Source organism: Anolis sagrei, chromosome 10 (genome assembly GCF_037176765.1).
Source record: "Anolis sagrei isolate rAnoSag1 chromosome 10, rAnoSag1.mat, whole genome shotgun sequence".
Lineage (NCBI taxonomy): Eukaryota > Metazoa > Chordata > Lepidosauria > Squamata > Dactyloidae > Anolis > Anolis sagrei.
This window is the reverse complement of record NC_090030.1, coordinates 18,614,916-18,639,561: the sequence shown is the minus strand read 5'-3', so window position 1 is coordinate 18,639,561 and position 24,646 is coordinate 18,614,916. Positions and strand designations below refer to the sequence as shown.

General features: G+C 43.4%; 1 protein-coding gene across 3 annotated transcripts in view; it reads right to left on the bottom strand.

The window, feature by feature from the left end:
* The window catches only part of PAK3 (p21 (RAC1) activated kinase 3), a 133,775-nt gene that overhangs the window by 87,661 nt on the left and 21,468 nt on the right, over nucleotides 1–24,646 (bottom strand). Inside the window, exon 1 of one of the 3 annotated variants that reach the window (XM_060756199.2) lies at nucleotides 5,628–5,892. The exons of 1 other annotated variant lie outside the window; for it this stretch is intronic. The gene's annotated coding sequence lies outside the window, so the exon portion shown is untranslated. Of the gene's footprint in view, nucleotides 1–5,627; nucleotides 5,893–24,646 lie in introns of those variants that run through there. One more of the 3 variants, XM_060756201.2, reaches the window with a different exon arrangement.

Below are 24,646 nucleotides of genomic sequence, written 5' to 3'. Positions count from 1 at the left end.
CGTCTTGTGGGCACAAGAGGGAGAGCCTTCTCTTCTGTGGCCCCCCAACTTTGGAACTCCTTACCTGGGGAGATCAGGAAAGCCCCTTCACTGGAAACATTTAAAAGGACCTCAAAACCTGGCTTTTCCACTGCGCCTTTGGTGAGTAGATGCTCAGTATGATTTTTTATACCCCCTCAACGTTTTTGGCTAATGGAGTTCATGCCCTCCAAATAGGATCTTCTGCCCCACAGCTCTGTGTGTTTTATGAGTTCCATGTAAATGTCCTGCTCCTATTTTATCTCATCATAGTCTGTTAATTGTTTTTATTCAGAATATGTGGCCGGCCCATTGTCATCTCTATCGTGATTGTGTCTATTGGTATTTTATTTTATTTTTATTTTTATTATCATTTATTATTTTAATGTCATTTTGATAATGCTGTTGTTGTCTGATGTATATACTTTGATTTTATTGCTGTATTATGTTGTCCGGGCTTGGCCCCATGTAAGCCGCACTGAGTCCCATTGGTGAGATGGTAGCGGGGTAGAAATAAAGATGATGATGATGATGATTATCATTATTATATCCCAGTTCAAAGCAGTTAGTGTGGGATTTTATTCAGCTGTGTGGAAGGGGCCCTAGTTACATCGAGAACCCTGTTAACCAAGAACTCAAAAGACCAATTTTGACTCTCCAAAGAACCAAAAAGAAAATATCCCTGGGTTTTTGGAGGACTCACTTTCCAGGAACAGACATGATGTGACTCCTTCCACCACCCATCGCCAATGTCAATACAGTTGTCCCTCCACATTTGCGGATTTGACTTTGGCGGATCTGATTATTCACAGATTTGATTTAAAATGTTCTCTGTAGGATTCTCTCTGGGAAGGGCAAAAGTCCATTTCTTCCTCTCCTCTCCCATGACCTGAGTTAACTGAGTACAAACTACTTTTGTGCTTTGGACTCAATTTGCAGACCTTGAAGTAAGCAAAGGATCAAGCGGAGGGAAGAGGGAGAAACTGGGACATTTTTAAAGCAACTGAAAAAATAGGATAGCAGAGGGTGAATTGGGATGATCCCGGACAAATTTGGACATTTGAAAGGTACATCTCTAAGGCAAAATAACTTGGCTGGCTTTTGTTTCCATATACCTAGCCCACATTTGACTAGTTTGGACAATGTGATTGGACAATGTTTTTAATAGGAGACCCTAATGTTCATGTTTTTACTGATTTTGTCATGTTTTATTCTCGATTGTTTTTATTGTATTGAAATCGTATTTTATGGTCATGGCACCAACTGTAAACCACCCCAAGTCGCCTGCGGGCTGAGAGGGATGGCATATAAATATAGTAAGTAAGTAAGTAAATATACCTTGACTCGGAGGTAGGCCTGGAGGCTCTCTTGCAATCTCGGGCCACAAAATAATAATAATAATAATAATAATAATAATAATAATAATACACTTTATTTATACCCCGCTACCATCTCCCCAAGGGACTTGGTGCGGCTTACATGAGGCCGAGCCCAAAATACAAGCAATAACAACAATACAAGCAGTTTAAAAACAACAAAACAATGAAACAATAACACAAACATTATCAAATAGGACAACACACTTTAAAAACTATGGGTAGGCCAAATGTAATTAAAATTAAAATAATGCTGGACATGGGCGAAGGAAGTGATAGGGCGGTTTATGGAAACATACAAGCAGACCTAAAAACAATATGAAGTGCTTTGGAGGACAAAGTGCTATGGGATCACTATTCTGGGAAGGCACATTGGAACAACCACGGCTTCAAGCTCCTCTTAAAGATTGCCAAGGTTGGGGCATGCCTGATGTCCTTAGGGAGTGAGCTCCAGAGTCGAGGGGGCACCACCGAAAAGGCCCTCTCTCTCGTCCCCACCAATCGCGCTTGTGCTTGCAAAGTTTTGGTTTGGCCCTGAACACTTCTGTCAAGCGCCCGAAAACTCCTTGGTGCACAGCTCCAAACCCAATCTACGTCTCTTTGTCTTGACGCCAACATCTAGATCAGTGGTTCCTCAACCTGTGGGTCCCCAGATGTTTTGGGCTACAACTCCCAGAAATCCCAGCCAGTTTACCAGCTGTTAGGATTTCTGGGAGTTGTAGGCCAACACATCTGGAGACCCACAGGTTGAGAACCACTGCTCTAAATGTTCACCACTTGGTCAATGGCCATGTTCCCCTGATGCCCATAGCATCACATGGACGAATACAGGAGAAGGCGCCAGTATCTTTTGTGGTTGTGTAAAAGAGGAAATCCCGGCAGGTATTCCCTGTCACTTGCTTGCACTGAGAGGTCATTCTTGCCAATGCAAACAAGTAACAGGTCACTCTTTCCCTGTGACTTGCTTGCATTGACAGACCATTCTCTCCTATTCTATGAAGTCAGGAGATCCCTCTAGTTTTCGGTCTGCCAACATTAGATACCCATTATTAACTCAACCACATCCTGCACTTCTTTATTTATTTATTTATTACCATATTTATATATCACCCCTCTCTGCCTAGAGGCGACTCAAGAGTGGTTCACAATTGGCAACAATTTGATGTCTCAACAATTATAACAAATAAAACAATCATAAAATAACTGTTAAAAACATTAGCATACAATATACAAATATAAAACCCGTACGAAGTATTGTCGAAGGTATTGTCGAAGGCTTTCATGGCCTCACTACCTCTGAGGATGCTTGCCATAGATGCAGGCGAAATGTCAGGAGACAATACCTCTAGACCATGGCCATATAGCCCGAAAAAACCTACAACAACCTATTGTCGAAGACTTTCATGGCTGGAATCACTGTGTTGTTGTAGGGTTTTTTGGGCTATATGGCCATGTTCTAGAGGCATTCTCTCCTGACGTTTCACCTGTATCTATGGCAAGCATCCTCAGAGGTAATGAGGTCTGTTGCTAATCAAGGTGGTCAGTTGAAACATTCACACCTAGCTTCAACAGACAAGAGTTCTTTGTCCCACCCTGGTCATTCCACAGATAAATAAACCAAATTTTCCTAGTTCCAACAGACCTCACTACCTCTGAGGATGCTTGCCATAGATGCAGGTGAAATGTCAGGAGAGAATGCCTCTAGATCATGGCCATATAGCCCGAAAAAACCTACAACAACCCAACCGTACAAAGCCTTGTTCCACTTCATTCTCCATTTGGGCACATCACCTGTTCTCCGTGTTTTGACTCCTTTTCCTTTTTTCCATCCCCTTCCTCCAACATCTCTCTCATCTTCCTCCCATCCTTTTCTCCAGTTCCTGACCTTTTCTCCAGATAGGTAAACAGATAGATAGATAGATAGATAGATAGATAGATAGATAGATAGATAGATAGACTGAGCGATCCAAGGTCCTCCAAAACAAGTGATCTTTCTCTTTCCCCTTCCTCTCCTCTGCCTTGCCTTCCCCTCTCCTCTCCAACCAGCTGTGCCTTTGGAAAATCCAGAAATAAACTGCAGAATGTGAATTTATGAATCAGGGAGGAGTCACAAGGGACCACTTGATTTTATTCTCCGCCAGGGCCCCGCATTTCCTATTATCTTTCTCCAAAACAGACAGCTGCTTCACCCTTTTCTCTCTCTCGGTCTACCTCTCCACAAGGTCTCCAATCCAACCCCTATTTGGACTTTGACCTGCCAATCAATAAAACCCAAAATGAAAAAAAAGGCCACCAGAGAGAGGCCCTCCTTTAAGGCCGCTCCAAATGAGAAGCGAATATTGTCCAAATGAGAAACGCCTGTCCGAAATATACCCAACCCATACATTCTTTTCTGGAGGATACAAGATAGAAAGGGAGAAGCCAATGTGTACAGATCTTGGCAAAACAAAAGCAGGCGTAAAGGGAAAGGGATGAAAACCAGGAATACATTGAGTGTGTCGGTCACCCCGAACAGCTCCATTCCACTTAGAGACACTAAAAATAACCCCCTGACCATGAATGTTGTATGTGTGTGTGTGTAAAGGAGAGCCAATATAAATGAAAAGCCAGCTCAGCGTCCAGCAGCCGAGGCCCAGCGAGACAGGCAGAGACGTTTCCATTTTCATCCCCGTTGCTTCCAAAAACAAATTGCATTTCCAAAAATCTAGACTGACCATAAGCTAACATTCCGGCAGCAGAACAACAACAAAAAAACCACCCTCAAATGGGTCCTAAAGCCAGCAATGAGCTAGAACTGAACAGTTCCTGCAAAGGTATCAACAGGGAAAGGGGGCTGCCAAACCTGTCCACCATTTCTGGGACAAAGGGATAACCCAAAATGCCTTTGGGGTGGGAAATGGCAAAACCAGCACTGTGTCCAGATGGAACAGAAACACCCTTTCCGTTTCAAGGGTGTGGGTCTCCCCAAAGCCCTTTGGAAACAAAGCAAAAGACCAAAGGGGTCGGCATACATTTTGCCAGGGATTAGAAAGAGAGAGAGAGAGAAACAGAAATAGAGATATGAGTAGGCACCTAGGTGCTGATGGATGACAGACAGACAAATAGGTGGTAGATAAATGACAGATCAAAATAGGAAGATGGATGGATGGCTGGATGTATGGATGCATGGATGGATGGATAGATAGAGAGAGAGAGAGAGAGAGAGAGAGATCAGTAGACAGGCAGGTAGATAGGTAGGTAGGTAGGTGGCTGGCTGGATGGCTGGATGGATGGCTGAATGGATGGCTAGCTAGATAGCTAGATAGCTAGATAGCTAGATAGCTAGATAGCTAGATAGCTAGATAGATAGATAGATAGATAGATCAGTAGGCAGGTAGGTAGGTAGGTAGGTGGATGGATAGGTGGATGGATAGGTAGATGGGTGGGTGGGTAGGTAGGTAGATACTAGATAGATAGATAGATAGATAGATAGATAGATAGATAGAGACAGGAACATATATAGGCATATAGATGCTGATAGATAGATTTGGGGGGTAGATGAATGGATGGAGAGAGACAGACACAGAAAGATATAGAGACAGACATATTGGTAAGCACCTTGATGGTGATAGATGATAGACAGATGACAGATAGAAGAAAAAATACACTGCCATACAGACAGCGATAAGCAGAATGGAAAGAATGAAAGAATAACTGATAGAAAGACAAATAGGTAAGACAGATAGATAGACAGATAGCTAGTCTGTAGACTGCAGTCACAGGCCCAGGCTCATTCATGTGCATCCGAACACCAAGGCACACGAGCTTTGCATTGTTAGCTTTTGACGCGAAGCCTTGCCGCTGTGTCTCAGGAAGGAAAATGGCTCTCTCTCTCTCTCTCTCTCTCTTTCCAAGCTTATTTACCAAAACAATATACATAGATAACAAAAAAATGAAGGCTGTGAAATGGGGAAAGACCACAATCTTGCCTTTCACTCAGGGTGGGTTCCCTCCCTCCTTCCCCCCCCCTCCTTCGCCTGCCAGCCAGCCATTCGCGCATTGTCTGGGATTTCATGTTGTGCAGTGTGCAGGGGAAAGGCAGTGGTGTTTTGATGCGGAACACATGGGGGCCGAGCCCAGGTAAGGCTGCAGGCAGAAGGGATGGCAAGGAGAACAGGCCGGCAGCCCTGTTGCCAATGGAGCCGAAGGGAAAAAGAGGGGAGGGGAGGAGGAAAACCCACCCCTGCATATTACCTGCAGTCTGTCTTGTCATGCTGCACCCAGGCTGTCAGTCCCTTGGAGGTCTGCTTGGATCATGAAAAGCAACCCCTTGGTGGGGAGGAGAGGGGAGAAGAGGAAGGAGGGTGGAAGGCAAGGCACACTCCTCCTGCTTAGCCCATGCAAAGGCGCCCTGGTCTCCCCATAGAGCAGCTTCCGACCTCCAATCCCAGCATTAGTAGCTTGGATGCTTTGCTGCCTCCTTGCTGTTCCCTAGCACATGTCGTCACCCAATTCCCGGCCCCCGGATTGGCTGAGGCGGAGCAGATAATCATAGTACTAATAGCACTGGCAGGGCTGGAGTGGACAAATCTTATGTTTCAAAGACCAGGCGCAAGGAGGAATGTGAGGAGGGAGAGCCAAGACAAGGATCTGAGTTGCAAGGCTTACCAGCATGAGCTTTCTTTCATTGCCCCAAGCCACTTCAGGGGAGGGTCACGACATCAGAGGAGGGGCACGATGACTAAAGTTATGAAATGCAGAGGAACAGAAAAGCCAGCCTTCTCCAAGCAAGTGCTCACCACATGTTTTGGATTTTAACACCCATCATCTCCTAGTCAGCATGACCAATTTATTTATTTGTCGTGTCAGGGCAACCAGTCAATTGTATTACATTTCTAACAGAACAAAAACAAACAAACATACAAAACACAAAATTTGCGAGTTTGGTAGTTGATTAAATGTCTTTTGACCAGTAGCTGGCTACTTGGGGTGCCTCTGGTGTTGCTGCAAGAAGGTCCTCCATTGTGCATGCGGCAGGGCTCAGGGTGCATTGCAGTAGGTGGTCAGTGGTTTGCTCTTCTCCACACTCGCATGTCGTGGATTCCACTTTGTGGCCCCATTTCTTGAGGTTGGCTCTGCATCTCAGCGCCTTCCAAGTCGCCCAGTTTTCTGTGTGCCCAGGGGGGAGTCTCTCATTTGGTATCAGCCATTGGTTGAGGTTCTGGGTTTAAGCCTGCCGCTTTTGGACTCTCGCTTGCTGAGGTGTTCCAGCGAGTGTCTCTGTAGATCTTAGAAAACTATATTCTCTCGCCCCAGAAGCGACCAGAAGCATGACCAATGATAGAGAATTATAGCTTGTGTGAGTGTGTGTGTGTGTGTGAGGAGTGACTTCAGAAATTACAAGTCACTTCTGGTGTGAGAGTACTGGCCGTCTGCAAGGACGCTGCTCAGTGGAAGCCCGGATGTTTTGATGTTTTACCTTCCTTGTGTGAGGCTTCTCTCATGTCTTTGCATGGGGAGCTGGAGCTGACAGAGGGAGCTCATCCATGCTTTCCCGGATTTGAACCTGTGTGAGGAGTGACTTCAGAAATGACAAGTCACTTCTTGTATGAGAGTACTGGCCGTCTGCAAGTACTGTCGGTTTTCAGTCCTGCCGGCACAAGGGTTCAATCCATTGCACCACCGAGGGGCTCCTTATTAAGGAGTGAAGCAACAAGTAATTTTAGTCATGTTGTTCCTGCTGTGTACATGTGCCTACAAGTTGCCAGTTGTCTTATGGCAATCCCATGAATTTCATAGGTTTTCTTAGACAACAGATACTTAGAGGTGGTTTTGCTGGGTCCTTCCACTGAAATATAGCCTAAATTCCCCTTTTATTAATTGGTGGTTTCCCATCTATTATTATTATTATTATTATTATTATTACTTACATATACATAACAACACAGCACACGTGCACATTAGGTCCCTCCCCAGATTCGAACCAATTACCTATAGCTGAACCCCGACATTCATGAGTTTTCCCTTGGCTGATTTGATTATTTGCCAACTTAATTCAAATATTCTATTTGGAATATTCTATTTTGGAGGTAGGTGAACTACAACTCCAAAACTCAAGGCCAATGCCCACCAAACCCTTCCGGCATTTTATCTTGGCCATGGGAATTCTGTGTGCCAAGTTTGGTTCAATTCCATCGTTGGTGGAGTTCAGAACTTTGTAGGTGAACTATAAATCCCAGCAACTACAACTCCCAAATGATGAAATCAACACACACACCCCGCCCCCCAACCGCACCAGTATTCAAATTTGGGCCTATTGGGTATTTGTGCCAAACTTGGTCCAGTGAATGAAAATACACCCTGCATATCAAATATTTACATGACGATTCATAACAGTAGCAAAATCACAGTTATGAAGAAGCAACAAAAATAATGTTATGGCTGGGGGTCACCACAACATGAAAAACTGTTTTAAGGGGTTGCAGCATTAGGAACGTTGAGGACCACTAGATACTATGGAGGGTTACATAAAGGGTCAGAGAGCATCTGCAGAACTTTCCTTTTCCTTTCCTACCCCACATTAGATGGGAATTTTTGTGCATTTTCATGCTTGTGACACTCCTACCGCCAATCATGTGAATGTTTATCTCTTAAACTACTTTTTTTTTTTTACAATCCACCCTTCTGGTAAGGTATGAACACAGAACGGCCTCAGGCAACTGAAGGTCTTGGGTCAACTTTGGTGTCAACACCAAATCTCAGTCTGATCATCTTTTGTGGGGAGATTTGCAGGCAACTTCTTCTGGCCTTTGCTCAAATGGGAGTCGAAGCTTTTGAGTCCAATCAAGGGTCCTGGGAGTACACAAGGCAACATCCTATGGAATCCTGGGATCTGTTGTTTTGGAAGATATATTTAGAATCCTCAGCCAGAGAGATTTACAAGCCATAGGATGCATAGGATGGTAGTTGAAGAAGAGTGCTGTACATACATAGTATGGAAGTTCAATGTGAAGGTCATGTTTACATCTCCATCAAAAACCTTCCCATTCAATAAGGAAAGGGCAAGGACTTAAGGGATAGGTGTGATGCATTCTGGATAACCAAGTAGAGATACTTACTTAAGTGATCCCTCGTTGTCTGAGTAGGATTGTCTTCCAAGATCGGTGTGCCGGCGGTGGGTCCGTAGGTGACTGTGGAGCCCTATTCTTGATCTGCATATTCTCCTGCAGTGAGAGCATTGGTTTCCAGGTGGAAGGTGGTCCTGGTCGGGGTTAGCTTGACGCACCTTCCTCTTGGCACATTTCTCTCTTTTGCACTCCATTTGTGCCTCTTCAAATTCTACAGCACTGCTGGTCACAGCTGACCTCCAGCTAGAGCGCTCAAGGGCCAGGGCTTCCCAGTTTTCCGTGTCTATGCCAGAGTTTTTAAGGTTGGCCTTGAGCCCATCTTTAAATCTCTTTTCCTGTCCACCAACATTCCGTTTTCCGTTCTTGAGTTCGGAGTAGAGCAACTGCTTTGGGAGACGGTGGTTGGGCATCTGGACAACGTGGCTGGTCCAGCGGAGTTTATGGCGGAGGACCACTGCTTCAGTACTGCTGGTCTTTGCTTCTTCCAGCACATTGACATTTGTCCGCTTGTCTTCCCAAGAGATTTACAGGATTTTCTGGAGGCCGTGCTGATGGAATTGTTCCAGGAGTTGCGTGTGACGTCTGTAGACAGTCCACGTCTCGCAGTGTTGGGAGGACAATAGTTTTATAAACAAGCACCTTGGTATCCCTACAGATGTCCTGGTCCTCAAACACTCTCTGCTTAATTCGGAAAAATGCTATAGTCACAATTCAAGCAACTGTCGAACCCATCCAAAGTATCACTGGCGTCTATTCTGAGCATGGAAGTCAAAAATCAATCCCTCCTGACCCCACGAGTTTTCAAATTTGGGCATATCAGGTATTTGTGCCAAATTTGGTCGAGTGAATGAAAATACATCCTGCATATCAGATATTTACATTACCATTCATAACAGTAGTAAAATTACAGTCATGAAGTACCAACAAAAATAATTTTATAGTTGGAGGTCACCACAACATGAGGAACTGCATTAAGGGGTCGTGGCATTAGGAAGGTTGAGAAACACTGGTCTATACAGTAAGTAGCCTATTAAGCCCTAAATGGTTCCAGCCCAGCTTATCTATCCGAATGCATCTCTTCCTATAAATCTTCCAGGAAGTTGAGGTCGTCTGAGGAGGCCCTGCTCTCGATCTGGCGGGGACAAGAGACAGGGCCTTCTCAGTGGTGGGCCCTGCCTAAGGATATTAGGTCGACTCCCTCCCTCTTGACCTTTCAAAAAAGAGAGAAAATCTGGCTCTTTGAGCAAGCATTTGGAACTTCAGCATGACCAGATAAACACAAACTAGAATATGAACTAGGAACGGCTAAGACGATGGAACAGTTGAGGATTTGAACAAGAAGACATAGTTTTTATAATTTTTATTGTTATTGCTTTTACGGTTTGTAAATGTATTGTAATGTGATTTTTTTTGCTTTTAACCGATGTATGTATTCTTATATGGCATCTAATTTTGCCGATTTGTACGCCACCCTGAGTCGCCTTCGGGCTGATATGGGTAGGACAAAAGTGACGTAAATAAACAAATAAATAAATAAGGCAAATGCAGTTTGACTTCACTTGAGCTGCCATGGCTCTATGCAACGGAATCCAGAGTGATGGCCCCACACCAATACAACTTCCAAGACCCAACAGCACTGAGCCATGGTGGTTAAAGTAGTGCCAAATAGCATGTGTAGATGCACTTTTGCTCCGCAACAGAGAACATTTGCAAGCTGACCTAACATTGGGAGGATTTACCGCCACGTTGAGGCCCTAGGAGCTAATTCTGCCAGACGTCTGTCTAGCAATTCTGGAAGGTTCCCCTTTGCACTGTGAAAATGATCTGTTTTATGGTGAAGTGTTTGCTGGTTGGGCTGGAATTCAGCCCGGCAGGTTTGTCTCCCCCGGCCAGAGAGAATTGGAGAGGTCTCCAAATCTAGCCAAACCTGGTTGGCAGCAAGATTCCCTGCCTTCTGCCAATGGAGGAGCAGACAAGCGGTGATTGCCTTGCTAAACCGGCCGGTGACCTCTTGAGCCTAAGGCAAAGCCTGCCGTCGAAGCAGAATAAAGTGAGAGGATTTTGAAAACACCCATTCTCAAAGCCACTCCCCACTCGGTCTTGTTTTGTACAGAAAGGTGGACACATTCCACTTAAAACTTCATGTTTACTATGCTTCAGAATAATTGATTATACCAGGCATGGGCAAACTTGAGCCTTCCGGGTGTTTTGGACTTCAACTCTCACAATTCCTAACATCCGGTAGGCCAGAATTACTGGGTTGCTGTGAGTTTTCCTGGCTGTGTGGCCATGTTCCAGAAGCATTCTCTCCTGACGTTTCACACATCTATGGCAGGCATCCTCAGAGCTTGTGAGGTCTGTTGGGAACTATGCAAGTGGGATTTATATATCTGGAATGTCCAGGATGGGAGAAAGAAGTCTATTGGAGGGAAGTGTGAATGTTACAATTGGCCAGCTTGATTAGCACTGAATGGCCTTGCAGCTTCAAAGCTGCAAGGCCACACACACACACTGGCTGTGCCTGCCACACATTGCTGTGGCCAACCTCCCTCTTTCCCTCCTTCCTTTTTTTTTCTTTCTCTCCTTCCTTCCCACTTTTCCTTTTCCTCCCTTTCTCTCCTTTCTTCCTTCTCTACCTCTTTCCTTCCTTCCTTCTCTCTTTGCTTCCATCCTTCCTCCTCTCTTTCTTTCCTCCTCTCCCTCTTTCTCTCCTTCTCCTCCTCCTTCCTTTGCTGCCTCTTTCCTTCCTTCCTTCCTTCCTTCCTTCCTTCCTTCCCTTTTCTTCTTTCCTTCTCTCCCTTTCCTTCCTTCCTTTGCTTTGTTTCATCCTTCCTTCTCTCTTTCCTTCTTTCCTTCCTTCCCTTTCTCTCCTTTCTTCCTTCTCTACCTCTTTCCTCCCTCCCTTCTCTTTGCTTCCATCCTTCCTCCTCTCTTTCTTTCTTTCCTTCTCTCCCTCTTTCCTTCCTTCCTTTGCTCTTTGCTTCCATCCTTCCTTCTCTTTCCTTCTTTCCTTCCTTCCCTTTCTCTCCTTCCTTCCCTCCCTCTTTCCTTCCTTTGCTTTTTTCTTTCTCTCCTTCCTTCTTTCTCTACCTCTTTCCTTCCTTCCTTCGCTCTTTGCTTTCATGCTTCTTTCTCTCTTTCCTTCTTTCCTTCTGTCTTTCTTTCTTTCTTTCTTTCCTTCCTTCTCCTCTTCCTTCTCTCCCTCTTCCTTCCCTTTTTATCTGTATCATCATTTAGCTTTTTGTCATTTAGCTTTTTTGGCTTTTTAGGTCTTTTCTGTTGTGTTTTTCCATGTTTTTATGAGCAATGGTCACTTGTTGGCCTGAGAGGTGTCTTGTGTCCAAATTTGGTGTCAATTCATCCAGTGGTTTTTGAGTTATGTTAATCCCACAAATGAACATTACATTTATATTTATATGTGTGTGATAGAATAATAAAAAGAAAAATAAAAATATTTTGAACAAATTTAAAATTTAAAAAAAATTAAAAATTGTCCTTACAAGCTCTTCCCATACTGGTAGTCCATAATTTCCCAAAATCCTCAGTATTTTTAATGCATTTTTGTCTGGTCTATGCTCTTGTTCCTCTCTTTTGTCTCAAGGCTGAAATATCCTTGCTTTCCTTCATGCCACGCTCCTTTTTTTAACCTCCCTGCTTGCAAACAGCCAAGCAGGCCAAGGCAGCATCCGTCTGGCTAGATAGCACACATGGAAGAGAAAGGAGGGATGAAAAACGGGGCAGGAGGGAGGCGCCAACCACATCAGTAAACTTTCTGGACCGGTTGGACTATGATGTCATGCTTTCCCTGCTCAGCTGCCATTGGCCAACCTGGGCGCAGCATCTGCTGGCTGGTGAGTCGCCGGAGGAGGTTCAGACCTTTCAGAGCTGCTTTGAATCAGGGCTAGTTGCCCTGGCAACCCGGGTGGTGCCAGCCCCTCCTTCTCCTGCGCCCTGAAGAATGGGGTTGCCCCATCCATCCCGCAAAAGGAGAATGAGGCCTTCCGTTGGAATTGGGGCCTGAAAAGGTAAGGCGGGTATGTGTGTGTGTATATTTTCTTTGTCACCCTCTGCAGGATCCCAGCAACCTTGAGGATTGGGGTGCAGGTAAATATGCAAAGGTGCATCAGATGCCCAACAGCAGCGTAGGCAAGGCAAGAAGGAGGAGACCCTGAGTCGCCTGGGACTTTCAATCCAAAGGTTAAAGGAGCTCTCCAAGGTACTGATCCCACCCTGCAAACTAGAAACAGGACCTTAGAAAACTTCCTTGAAGTTTGGATTACAGAATACAACAAGTTTACTGTGGCCCTCAATCCAAGGAGCACTGTTCCCATATAGTTAAGAAGGAAAGAAAGATGGAAACAAGGAAAGAAGGAAAGAGTGATAAAAAGAAAAAGAAAAGAAGATTTTCATGGGTGGAATCACTGGGTTGTTGTGGGTTTTTTGAGCTATATAGCCATGTTCTAGAAACATTCTTTCCTGAGGTGGTCCCTGGTCAAAAAGGTTGGGAACTGATCTATAATGTCTGCTTTTCATAGGGATCTTCGTGAACTGGAGTCATCCCTCTTTTTTCCTTCCCCCTCTTCTCTTTCCCAGTTGGGTTTCCGACAATGGTGGAGAATGTGTGACTAGCCCCCTTTCCCTATTGTCTATGCCAGTGGTTCTCAACCTTGCCAATGCCGTGACCCCTTAATGCAGTTCCATATGTTGTGGTGACCCCCAACCATAATATTGTTGTATTGTCGAAGGTTTTCATGGCTGGAATCACTGGGTTGTTGTAGGTTTTTTCGGGCTATATGGCCATGGTCTAGAGGCATTCTCTCCTGACGTTTCACCTGCATCTATGGCAAGCATCCTCACTAGCTCTGAGAATGCTTGCCATAGATGCAGGCGAAACATCAAGAGAGAATGCCTCTAGACCATGGCCATATAGCCCAAAAAAACCTACAACAACCCATAATATTGTTTTCATTGCTACTTGACACCTATCATTTTACTACTGTTATAAATCGTAATGTGAATATCCGATATGCAGGATGGATTTTCATTCACTGGACTAAATTGAGCACAAATACCCAATATGCCCAAATGTGAATGCTAGTGCAGTTGGGGGGGGGGGGAGGATTGATTTTGTCATTTGGGAGTTGTAGGTGCTGGGATTTATAGTTCACTTATAAACAAAGAGCATTCTGAACTCCACCAGCGATGGATTTAAACCGAACTTGGCACACAGAACTCCCATGACCAACAGAAAAAAACTGGAAGGGGTTTGTGAGCATTGACCTTGAGTTTGGGAGTTGTAGTTCACCTATACCCAGAGGAGTGCTGTGGATTCATGCAATGATGGATCTGGACCAAACTTAGCACAAAGACTCAATATGCCCAAATGTGAACACTGGTGGAGTCTGGGGAAAATAGACCTTGGCGTTTGGGAGTTGTAGTTGTTGAGATTTATAGTTCACCTACAATCGAAGAGCATTCTGAACTCGACCAACAATAGAATTGGGTCAAACTTCCCACACAGAATCCCAATGATCAACAGAAAATACTGTTTTCTGATGGTCTTTGGCAACCCCTTTGACACCCCCTCACGACCCCCTCAGGGGTCCCGACCCCCAGGTTGAGAAACACTGGTCTATGCAAATGCAATTATTCCAAAATATGGGGGGGGGGGGGGGGGAATCCAACATCCAAAAAACTTCTGGTTCCAAGCCTTCTGGATAATGGCGGCTCAACCCATATGTATGTCTATATTTAAGATCTCTATCTATATATAGGTTAGAAATATATGCTGAAAGAAAAAAGGGAATCTGCTACAATGATGGAAGGGATGAGAAGGGGGCTAGTCACATGTCCAGCACAATTCATCAGAATATGTATTGTCGAAAGCTTCCATAGCTGGAATCACTGGGTATTAATAGGTTTTTCAGGCTATATGGCTTTGTTCCAGAAGCATCCTCTCCTGACGTTTTGCTTACATCTATGGCATCTATGTTTCACTTGCATCTACCTCTGAGGATGCTTGCCATAGATGCATGTGAAACGTCAGTAGAAAATGCTTCTAGAACATGGCCATATCGCCCAAAAAATCTACAACAACCCAAAAAAAAGAGAAAGAGAAAAAGGAAGGGGAAGAGACGAGAGAAAGAAGAGAAGGAGAGGAGGGTGGAAGATTAAAAATGAAGAAAAGGAAGAGCAGGGGAAGAAAAGGGAGAAGGAAGGGTAGGAAGGAAGGGTGAGGAGAAGGGGAAGGAAAGGGGGTTAGAAAGAAAGAGAAGAGTAGGAGGAGAAAGGGAAGGAAAGAGAAGAGAAGAGAAAAAGAAGAGGAGGAAGAGGGAAGAAAGGAAAATAGGAAGATAAAAATGAAGAAAAGGATGAGCAGGAGAAGGAAGGGAAAGGAAAGGGAATAAAAAGAAAAAAGAAAGAGATTAGGAGAAAAGTAAGAAAGGAAAGAGAAGAGACAAGAGAAAGAATAGAAGAGAGGAGGAAGGAGAGGAGGGGGAAGATAAGAAGAGAATGAGGAGCTGGAAGGAAGGAAGAAAAAAGAAAGGAAGAAAGGGAGGAAAAGGAAAGGGGAATAAAAAGAAAAAAAGAGAAGAGTAGGAAGAGAAAAGGAAGGAAGGAAAGAGAAGACAGTAGAGAAAGATACGCCGGGAGAGCTGCTCCAAGCCTGTAATGGAGGCCGGGTAAGTTTTCATTACTTTTCAAAGGGGCCTGGGGGTTTTGGAGGAGGGAGTGGGTATTCCCACAGTTTACTGGGCTTATTTAGCCTGGCAAACTGTAGGAATGGTGTCTGGACTGTAGTCATATTACCCCTCTATTCTGCCTTGATTAAACCACACCTGGAATATTGTGTCCAATTCTGGGCACCACAATTCAAGAGAGATATTGACATGCTGGAATGTGTCCAGAGGAGGGCGACTAAAATGATCAAGGGTCTGGAGAACACGCCCTATGAGGAGCGGCTTAAAGAGCTGGGCATGTTTAGCCTGAAGAAGAGAAGGCTGAGAGGAGACATGATAGCCATGTATAAATATGTGAGAGGAAGTCACAGGGAGGAGGGAGCAAGCTTGTTTTCTGCTTCCTTGGAGACTAGGACGCGGAACAATGGCTTCAAATTACAAGAAAGGAGATTCCATCTGAACATTAGGAAGAACTTCTTGACTGTGAGAGCTGTTCAGCAGTGGAACTCTCTGCCTTGGAGTGTGATGGAGGCTCCTTCTTTGGATACTTTTAAACAGAAGCTGGATGGCCATCTGTCGGGGGTGCTTTGAATGCAATTTCCCTGCTTCTTGGCAGGGGGTTGGACTGGATGGCCCATGAGGTCTCTTCCAACTCTAGGATTCTATGATTCTATGGATATCAAGGCAGAAAATCCCACAATATATACTTTGAACTAGGTTATTTGAGTCCACACTCAGATAATGTGAGATTTTTCTGCCTTGATATTCTGGGATATAGGGCTGGAGAACAAGCCCTATGAGGAGCGGCTTAAAGAGCTGGGCATGTTTAGCCTGAAGAAGAGAAGGCAGAGAAGAGACATGATGAGGGCCATGTATAAATATGTGAGAGAAAGTCATAGGGAGGAGGGAGCAAGCTTGTTTTCTGCTGCCCTGGCTTCAACCTACAAGAAAGGAGATTCCATCGGAACATTGGGAAGAACTTCCTGACTTTGAGAGCTGTTCAGCAGTGGAACTCTCTGCCTTGGAGTGTGGTGGAGGCTCCTTCTTTGGAGACTTTTAAACAGAAGCTGGATGGCCATCTCTCGGGGGTGCTTTGAATGCAATTTTCCTGCCTCTTGGTATGGAGTTGGACTGGATGGCCCATGAGGTCTCTTCCAACTCTATTATTCTATATACCACAATAAAGGTACTGTGTGGACGGTCCCTCAGTTGCACAACTAGGATTTCAGGTGGTATAGCTTCATTTAATATTGGTACTTATTCTTCATTTGGTATTCATAGTTCACCTTTATCTTCTGTTCTTGTTCCAGGGCCTTCAAAGAGGTTCTCATGGCTCCATCCTCACAAGGGAAGAGAAAGAGAGAGAAAGAGTCTCAGTGCTGCTGGGCACTCCGTATCTTCCAACGTTTCCAATTGCAAATGGTTTGGTTTTGCTATTGCAACGTGCCTTCAATACGCCTGGCGATTTGGGGTAAACCCATGCATTCAGTTGGGTTTTCTGAGGATTTAGCCCTTTTGTTCTCATTATGTTTAATGGAAACGGTGGCAGGCAGGATGTTGCTAAGAGTCCCTGCCAAGTACAATGCATCCTGGGGTTCAGATGATGTAAGTTATCACTTCGGGAAGGAAAAGTTCTGGTTTCCACAGCAATAGCACAGAGGGAGGTTCCCAGCTGCCACTTTGGGTGCAGACTTCATTTCAACTGAGGTTTGTATAGGTAAATGTCTGAGTCAATGCTGCCTAGTATTTCATGAACTTTTAAATATTCCAGTGACATATATGACTGCATTGCTGCACTGAAATACCTACAGATTGGCTGGAAATAATACAGATATGTTGCAGTACATGTTCCCAAACTGGCAGTGACGAAACACACAGAAATAATACAACAATCCTTTACTGAGTCAAAAAAAAGCATTTCCATGCAACTATGAAGGCATTAATATGGTTTGACAAGACTTGAACTGCCGTGGATCAATGCTACAAATTCATGGGAGCTATAGTTTTACAAGATCTTCACTGCAAAATGGAGCTGGTGCCTCACCAAACTACACCAGGGAGCCCCTGGTGGTGCAGTGGGTTAAACCCCTGTGCCGGCAGGACTGAAGACCGACAGGTCGCAGGTTCGAATCCAGGGAGAGCACGGATGAGCTCCCTCTGTCAGCTCCAGCTCCTCATGCGGGGACATGAGAGAAGCCTCCCACAAGGATGGCAAAACATCAAAACATCCGGGCATCCCCCTGCAACGTCCTTGCAGACGGCCAATTCTCTCACACCAGAAGCAACTTGCAGTTTCTGACATGACAAAAAACAAACTACAACTCCCATGATCCCATAGCTCCAAGCCATTGCAATTGAAGCGTATTTGGGCTTCAAAGAAAAAAAAACAACACAAAAGAAGGTGATAATACATTAATAATCAATGACTTTCCAGGTATTGAGATTTGGATCCCAAATGTTTTTATACTATCTTAAAATCCTGCACAAAAGGCGCATCTACACTGTAGAATTAGTGCAGTTTGACACTCCTTCACTTGCCATGTTTATATACTATGGAACCCTGGGATATGTAGTTTGGTGAGGAACCAGCATTCTTTAGAAGAGAATGAGAAAGACATTGTAAAACTACAACTCCCAGGATTCCATGGAAGTTAAAGTTCTACACTGAAAATGCACCCAAACATGAATAGATTATCTAAAAAATGGCATTTGAAGCAAAAGTACAATGCAAACATAGGGATGAGGAATCATGATGTCATCCAGCAAGTGTTGGACTACAACTCCCAGCATTCCTGAATGGTAGGGATGCTGGGACTTGCAATCCAACAATAACTGGAAATCCCTTTGTTTTCTATCCCTGCTCTACAAATATGAGTCCCATTGAGTTCACTGTGAATTGTTCCCCGGTCCCTTGGAACAAAAGAAACTGGGATTTGGTTCTCATTGGTGTCAGTTCCAGCCCCAATTTTGACAGCACCACTATATTTCAACATAACGATATGTAAATATGAAAATTAACACACTCCAATTAAGCCCCGCCAGACTATTCTGACTGTACTTAATGGACATCTGAATATATTGCTATTAGAGCTCATTAGGCAGCTCCCAAATGCCAGTTAACTAATTCAATATTTTATCACTCCTCAACAATAAAGTAATGTAATGTTATGCCCACCCAAACACAGCAGAATCCATCCTTCAGAGGGAGATGGCCACGGTTCAGATTTTAATTTCAGAAAGAAAGAGTGGAATTATATGCATAAATTCACATTAAGAACTAACTGTAATTTACTGTATATACTCGAGTATAAGCTAACCTGAATATAAGCCGAGGCACTTAATTTTACCACAAAAAACTAGGAAAATGGATTGACTCGAGTATAAGCCGAGGGTGGGAAATGCAGCAGCTACTGGTAAATTTCAAAATAAAAATAGATAAATATTTAAATAAAATAAATATTTAAATAAATAAAATTAAATAAATAAATAAATAAAATATTTAAATAAAATAAATATTTAAATAAATAAAAATAGATACCAATAAAATTACATTAATTGAGGCATCGGCAGATTAAATGTTTTTGAATATTTACATAAAACTGAAATTTAAGATAAGATTGCCCAACTGTTTAAACCATTATTCTAACCTTCTTCAATGTAAATGTGTTTACATATCCTTTGTAATAATAGAGTAAAATAATGAAAATGTGATAATAACTAATAAGGAAGTAAAATAATAAATGGAATAATAACAGAGTAAAATGATAAATGAAAAATAATAATAAAAACAGTAAAATAATAAATTTAATAATAATAATAATAATAATAGTAATAACAGAGTGAAATAATAAATAACCTTGACTCAAGTATAAGCTGGGTGAGACTTTTTCAGCCTAAAAAAGGTCAGAAAAACTAGGCTTATACTTGAGTATATACAGTACTTAAGTTATAGAAAATAATTTCCACTAAACAAAAGGGCAATATTCCATATATATATATATATATTTGTGTGTGTGTGTGTGTGGATAAATATAGCAGGGATCTTTCATATTCATGTCTTGTGGGCTTCTACTTGATTATGTCATACTCTACCTCAAGCCTTGAAGAGAGGCAGGTAAGAAATAAATAAATAAATAAATAATAACAATTATTATTATTAGCGATCCCAGGAATCTGTAGGGTGGAACCATTGCAGTTGAGGTGAAATCATAGTGCTATAAAGTTGCCCAGGATATGGGCAGCTTCAGATGTAGCTCAATGTGGTTGAAGTCTGGGAGTTGTAGTTTGACCCTTTTTGGCAGAGAAGACCTTGGAAAACTACAAACCCAAGGATTCAATTATATTGAGTCATTCCAGAATCAGATAAGCAGATGGCAAAAACAGAAGAACGGCCTGCCTCAGGGGAGCGTGCTTGCTCCATCAATGTTCAGCATTTACACAAATGACCAGCCACTGCCAGAGGGACAGAATTTCATCTATGCTGATGATTCTGTCATCACCACTCAAGCAAGGAGCTTTGAAATAGTTGAACAGAAGCCCTCCGAAGCTTTAGGTGCTCTTACTGCCTATTACAGGAAAAACCAGCTGTTTCCTAATCCATCTAAAATGCAGACATGTGCTTTATATCCTAAGAACAGATAAGCATCTTGAGCTCTGAAAATTACCTGGGAAAGATTCCCACTAGAGCGTTGCAGCATACCAAAATACCTGGGAGTCATTCTGGACTGTGCACTGACTTACAAGAAGCACTGCTTTCCTATCAAGCAAAAAGTCAGTGCTAGAAATAATATCAAATAATATCATACTAAAGATGACTGGCACAACCTGGGGATTGCATCCAGATACAGTGAAGATATCTGTTTTTGCACTTTGCTACTCTGCTGTTGAATGCGCATACCCAGTGTGGAATACATCTCACCACGTTAAAACAGTGAATGTGGCTTTTAATGAGACATGCCACATTATCACAGGATGTCAACACTTCACACCACTGGAGAAATTATACTGTTTAGCTGCTACTGTGCCTCCTGACATCCATCGGGAAGGAGCAGCAAGTCTTGAAAGGACCAAGGCATTGACATCTCCAGTCCACCCTCTGTTCGGATATCAACCAGCAAGCCAATGCCTTAAATCAAGATATAGCTTTCTAAGATCTACAGAGATACGCACAGGAACACCTCAGCAAGTGAGAGTCCAAAAGTGGCAGCCAAAAACCTGGAACCTCAATCAGTGGCTGAAACCAGATTAAGATACTCCTTCCTGGACACACAGAAGATTGGGTGACTGGAAGGCACCGAATGTCACACCTCAGAGTAGAACCACCTTGCTTATGACACCAAAGAACACACCAGCAGTAGTCTTTATAGTTTTATTAAAAGAATATTTCAAAAGATCAATCCAAGGTAACATAGGCAAACAAGATCCATGAAGGCATAGGCAAGGCAAAGTCCCATGAGAACATGACAAAGTCCTGAAACATGAGCATGAAAATTTGCAAGATAAATCCAAAGTCTCTTGGTTGAAGTAGGAAGTTGCTCTGACACCGAGGCACATTCAAACAGTCTGTTTAATACTCTTGGGCCAACATGAAGGCGTTCCTATGGCATCGGGCCTCGATCCTGACACTTCTTCACACTTTCAATTCCAAGCGATCAGCTCTATCTAAACCACTGGCCCCATCAAGGTCAAATCCTTCATTAGCTGGCTGAGAACTATCTTCCCTTCTTGCATCCTCCCTTCTTTCATCAGGCATCTGGCTCTCACTCTCAGTAGTTTCACTTTCCCCAGCGTCAACCCTTGCTGTGGGAAACAACCAAACTTCTGCCCCCTGGTCCTGGTCTTCCTTGTCTAACACAGGGACATCCTTGCTTTGCAACTGACTCTGAATCTTATCATCCCCATCAGAATCACTGACACCATCACTCTGTGATTCCAGCTGAGTCACAACACTGAACAGGCACTGTATTTTTATTGTTCTTGTTATGGTTTTATATTATATGTTAATGTTTTTAAATGTATTTTATGGTGTTGTAGGCATTGAATTGTTGAATTGTTGCCTCTGTAAACCACCTTGAGTCACCTACGGGCTGAGATGGGCGGTATACAAATACAGTAAATAAATAAATGAATAAATAAACAGGCTGCACTCACGCACCACGAGACGCAGAGCCAACCTTAAGAAATGGGGCTACAAAGTGGAGTCCATAATATGCGAGTGCAGAAAAGAGTAAACCACAGGCCACCTACTACAATACAACCTGAGCCCTGCCACATGCACAATGGAGGACCTTCTTGCAGCAACACCAGAGGCACTCCAAGTGGCCAGACACTGGTCAAAGGACATTTAGTATAATGCCAAGTTTTTAACTTTGTTTGTGTTTTTAAATACATTATAACTGTATTCTCAGTTCACTTCTAACATGACAAATAAATAAATGTCTGAAAGCTGCATTTTTTTTAGTATCCAACAAGCTCAAGAAGGTATAACTTGTTTCCATTTCAAAATAGCAGAAAAACAGGTCTGCAACCGGATAGCTGTGCCTTCGTCGCTTAAGGAATTTTTCAATATCTGAACAACAAAGTCACTGCAAGCCAAAGCATCCCCTTCCTGGTGTGTGTTTGTATGCAATAAAAAAATGCAATAGTAACATCTTTTTGCATTCAGCAAAATATTGATTAAATGCCTTTTCTTTTTAAATGAAGTTCCTCCAAATAAGGTCAAAAGTTAAAGCGCAGCTCCTGGAGATCAAAACAGAGGAACAAGGGAAGACAGAAGGAATGAGAAAAGAATCAGAGGAATGGTCAAAGGAGGGAAAGACAAAACAAAGGTCTTCCACTATGTGCTTTGTGTTTTCATCTGAGATGTATCTATTAGGCTTGTGCAATCCTGGTAAACCTTGACCCGTTTACAATCATGGCTTTCAGTGGGAGCCCCAATCTGTTTTTTGGGAGCTTCCCAAAATCAGGAGGGCAGGTATCTGTTTTTGCTCTGGGGTGTCGAAAGATCCATTACAGGGGTCTTCCTAGGCTCCCCTTCCCATCATTTTAGTCATTTAAGCTCTACTCTATAGTAGATGCACTCAGCTGCAGGCAGACACACACTTTTAAAAGGCTTCTCACATGTTTCTTACTCTAGAGGAGGTATCCGTTTGCAGGCAGGTGCCCATGCTATCTGAGCCTGCACGCCACACACACTTTCCAAGGCAAGGAGGCACATTTACTCCAGTGGAGGCACTTGGCAGCAGACAGGTGTCCACACTTTCTGGGTCTGCATGCCACACACACTTTCCAATGCAAGGAGGCAAGTTTACTCCAGATGAGGCATTTGGCTGCACGCAGACACATGCGCTCTTTGGGCCTGCACACCACATGCACTTTCCAAGGCAAGGAGGCACATTTACTCCAGTGGAGGCACTCAGCTGCAAACAGTCACACACGTTTTCTGGGTCTGCACACCACACACAGGCAAGGAGATATCGTATATACTCGAGTATAAGTCAACCTGAATATGAGCCGAGGCACTTAATTTTATCACAGAAAACGTATTGACTCGAGTATAAGACGAGGGTGGGAAATGCAATAGAAACTGGTAAATTTCAAAATAAAAATAGATACCAATAAAATTACATTAATTGAGGCATCAGGAGGTTAAATGTTTTTGAATATTTACATAAAACTGTAATTTAAGATAAGACTGCTCAACTCTGATTAAAGCGTTCTGACTGTCTTCAATGTAAATGTGCTTGTGTACTCTTCCAATAAAATAAATAGAGTAAAATAATACATGTAATAATAACAACAATAAAGTAAAATAATAAATGTAGTAGTAATAATAATACATTTATTACGTATTTATAACAGAGTAAAATAATAAATAACCTTGACTCGAGTATAAGCTGAGAGAGTTTTTCAGCCCCAAAAAAGGTCTGAAAAACTAGGCTTATACTCGAGTATATACAGTAAGTTGACTCCAGAAGAGGCATTCGGCTGCACACATACATATGCACTTTCTGGGCCTGCATGCCATATGCACTTTCCAAGGCAAGGAGGCACATTTACTTCAGTGGAGGTGCTCGTCAGCAGTCAGGTGCACGCGCATTTTGGGGCTGCATGCCACACACACTTTCCAAGGCAAGGAGGCACACTTATTCCAGTGGAGGCACTCAGCAGCAGACAGGTGCGTGTGCTTTCTGGGTCTGCACGCCACACACACTTTCCAAAGCAAGGAGGTAAGTTGACTCCAGAAGAGGCATTCAGCTGCATGCAAGCATGTGCCCATGCTTTCTGGGCCTGCACGCTACATGCACTTTCCAAGGCAAGGAGGCACATTATTTATTTATTTATTTATTTATTTACTATGCTTCTATACCACCATTCTCAGCCCGAGGGCGACTCATGGCGGTTTACAAAATGGCACAATTCGATGCCCAAAATAGTACAAAAATAATTTACTCCAGTGGAGGTGCTCAGCAGCAGACAGGCGCATGCGCTTCCTGAGTCTGCATGCCACACACACTTTCCAAGGCAAGGAGTCAAGTTGACTCCAGAAGAGGCATTCGGCTGCACACAGACACATGCGCTTTCTGGGCCTGCACACCACATGCACTTTCCAAGGCAAGGAGGCAAGCCTAATCCAAAGAAGGCACTTGACTACAGGCAAGCGCATACACTTTCTGGACCTGCACACCACTCGCACTCTTTCCAAGGCAAGGAGGCGGCTCACAAAAAGCAGACAAGGAGCCAGAATCGGTTCCCGCTTGCTTTTGTGCTGAGCTGATTTTTGTACTGGGAGGAGGCTTCCTGTTACGTGCTCCTCAAGGCAACTAAAGTAATGAAAGTATCGATATAATGAACGAAAATGGATCCATGTAGAATCTATAGCCTTTTCTACTTTTGGATGAAGTTTTCCACCCTACTTCTACTGCGAAGAAGAGGAGGAGGAGGAGGAGGAGGAGAAGGAGGACAGGAGGAGGAAAGAAAAGCACCTTCCCATCTAGAGAAAGAAGACTCATGTTCCTAATGCCTCAGACATTTTTCCAGACCTGCATTTGATCACCAGCTTTCCTGGTTTTAGTCATTGTAATGACATTTTCTTTGGTGTTTTAGAACTGTTTCATTGCTCACTTTTATTCCATTTTAGTGTTGTAAATGGCCTTGGGAATCTTGGAATGGACAACAAGGCAGAAATGTCCGAATAAATCAGGGTCAGGCAACAGCGATGAATCCGGGGGCCACTTTGTTGCCCTCGGGACACTCCAAAGGCAGCCAAAAATGCAAACAAAACAGAAAGACCAAAAATAGCCAGAAGTTATAGTCTGGCATTACTGAACAGTAGTGAAATGCAAAAGGTAAAGTTACTGCTATAGGTATTTATCCACATTACCCAGCTATAGTACATTAATACCACTTTGCTGCAGCTCTGTGTCCCTTTCGCACCACACTGTTAGAATGTGATGATTCTGCTTTA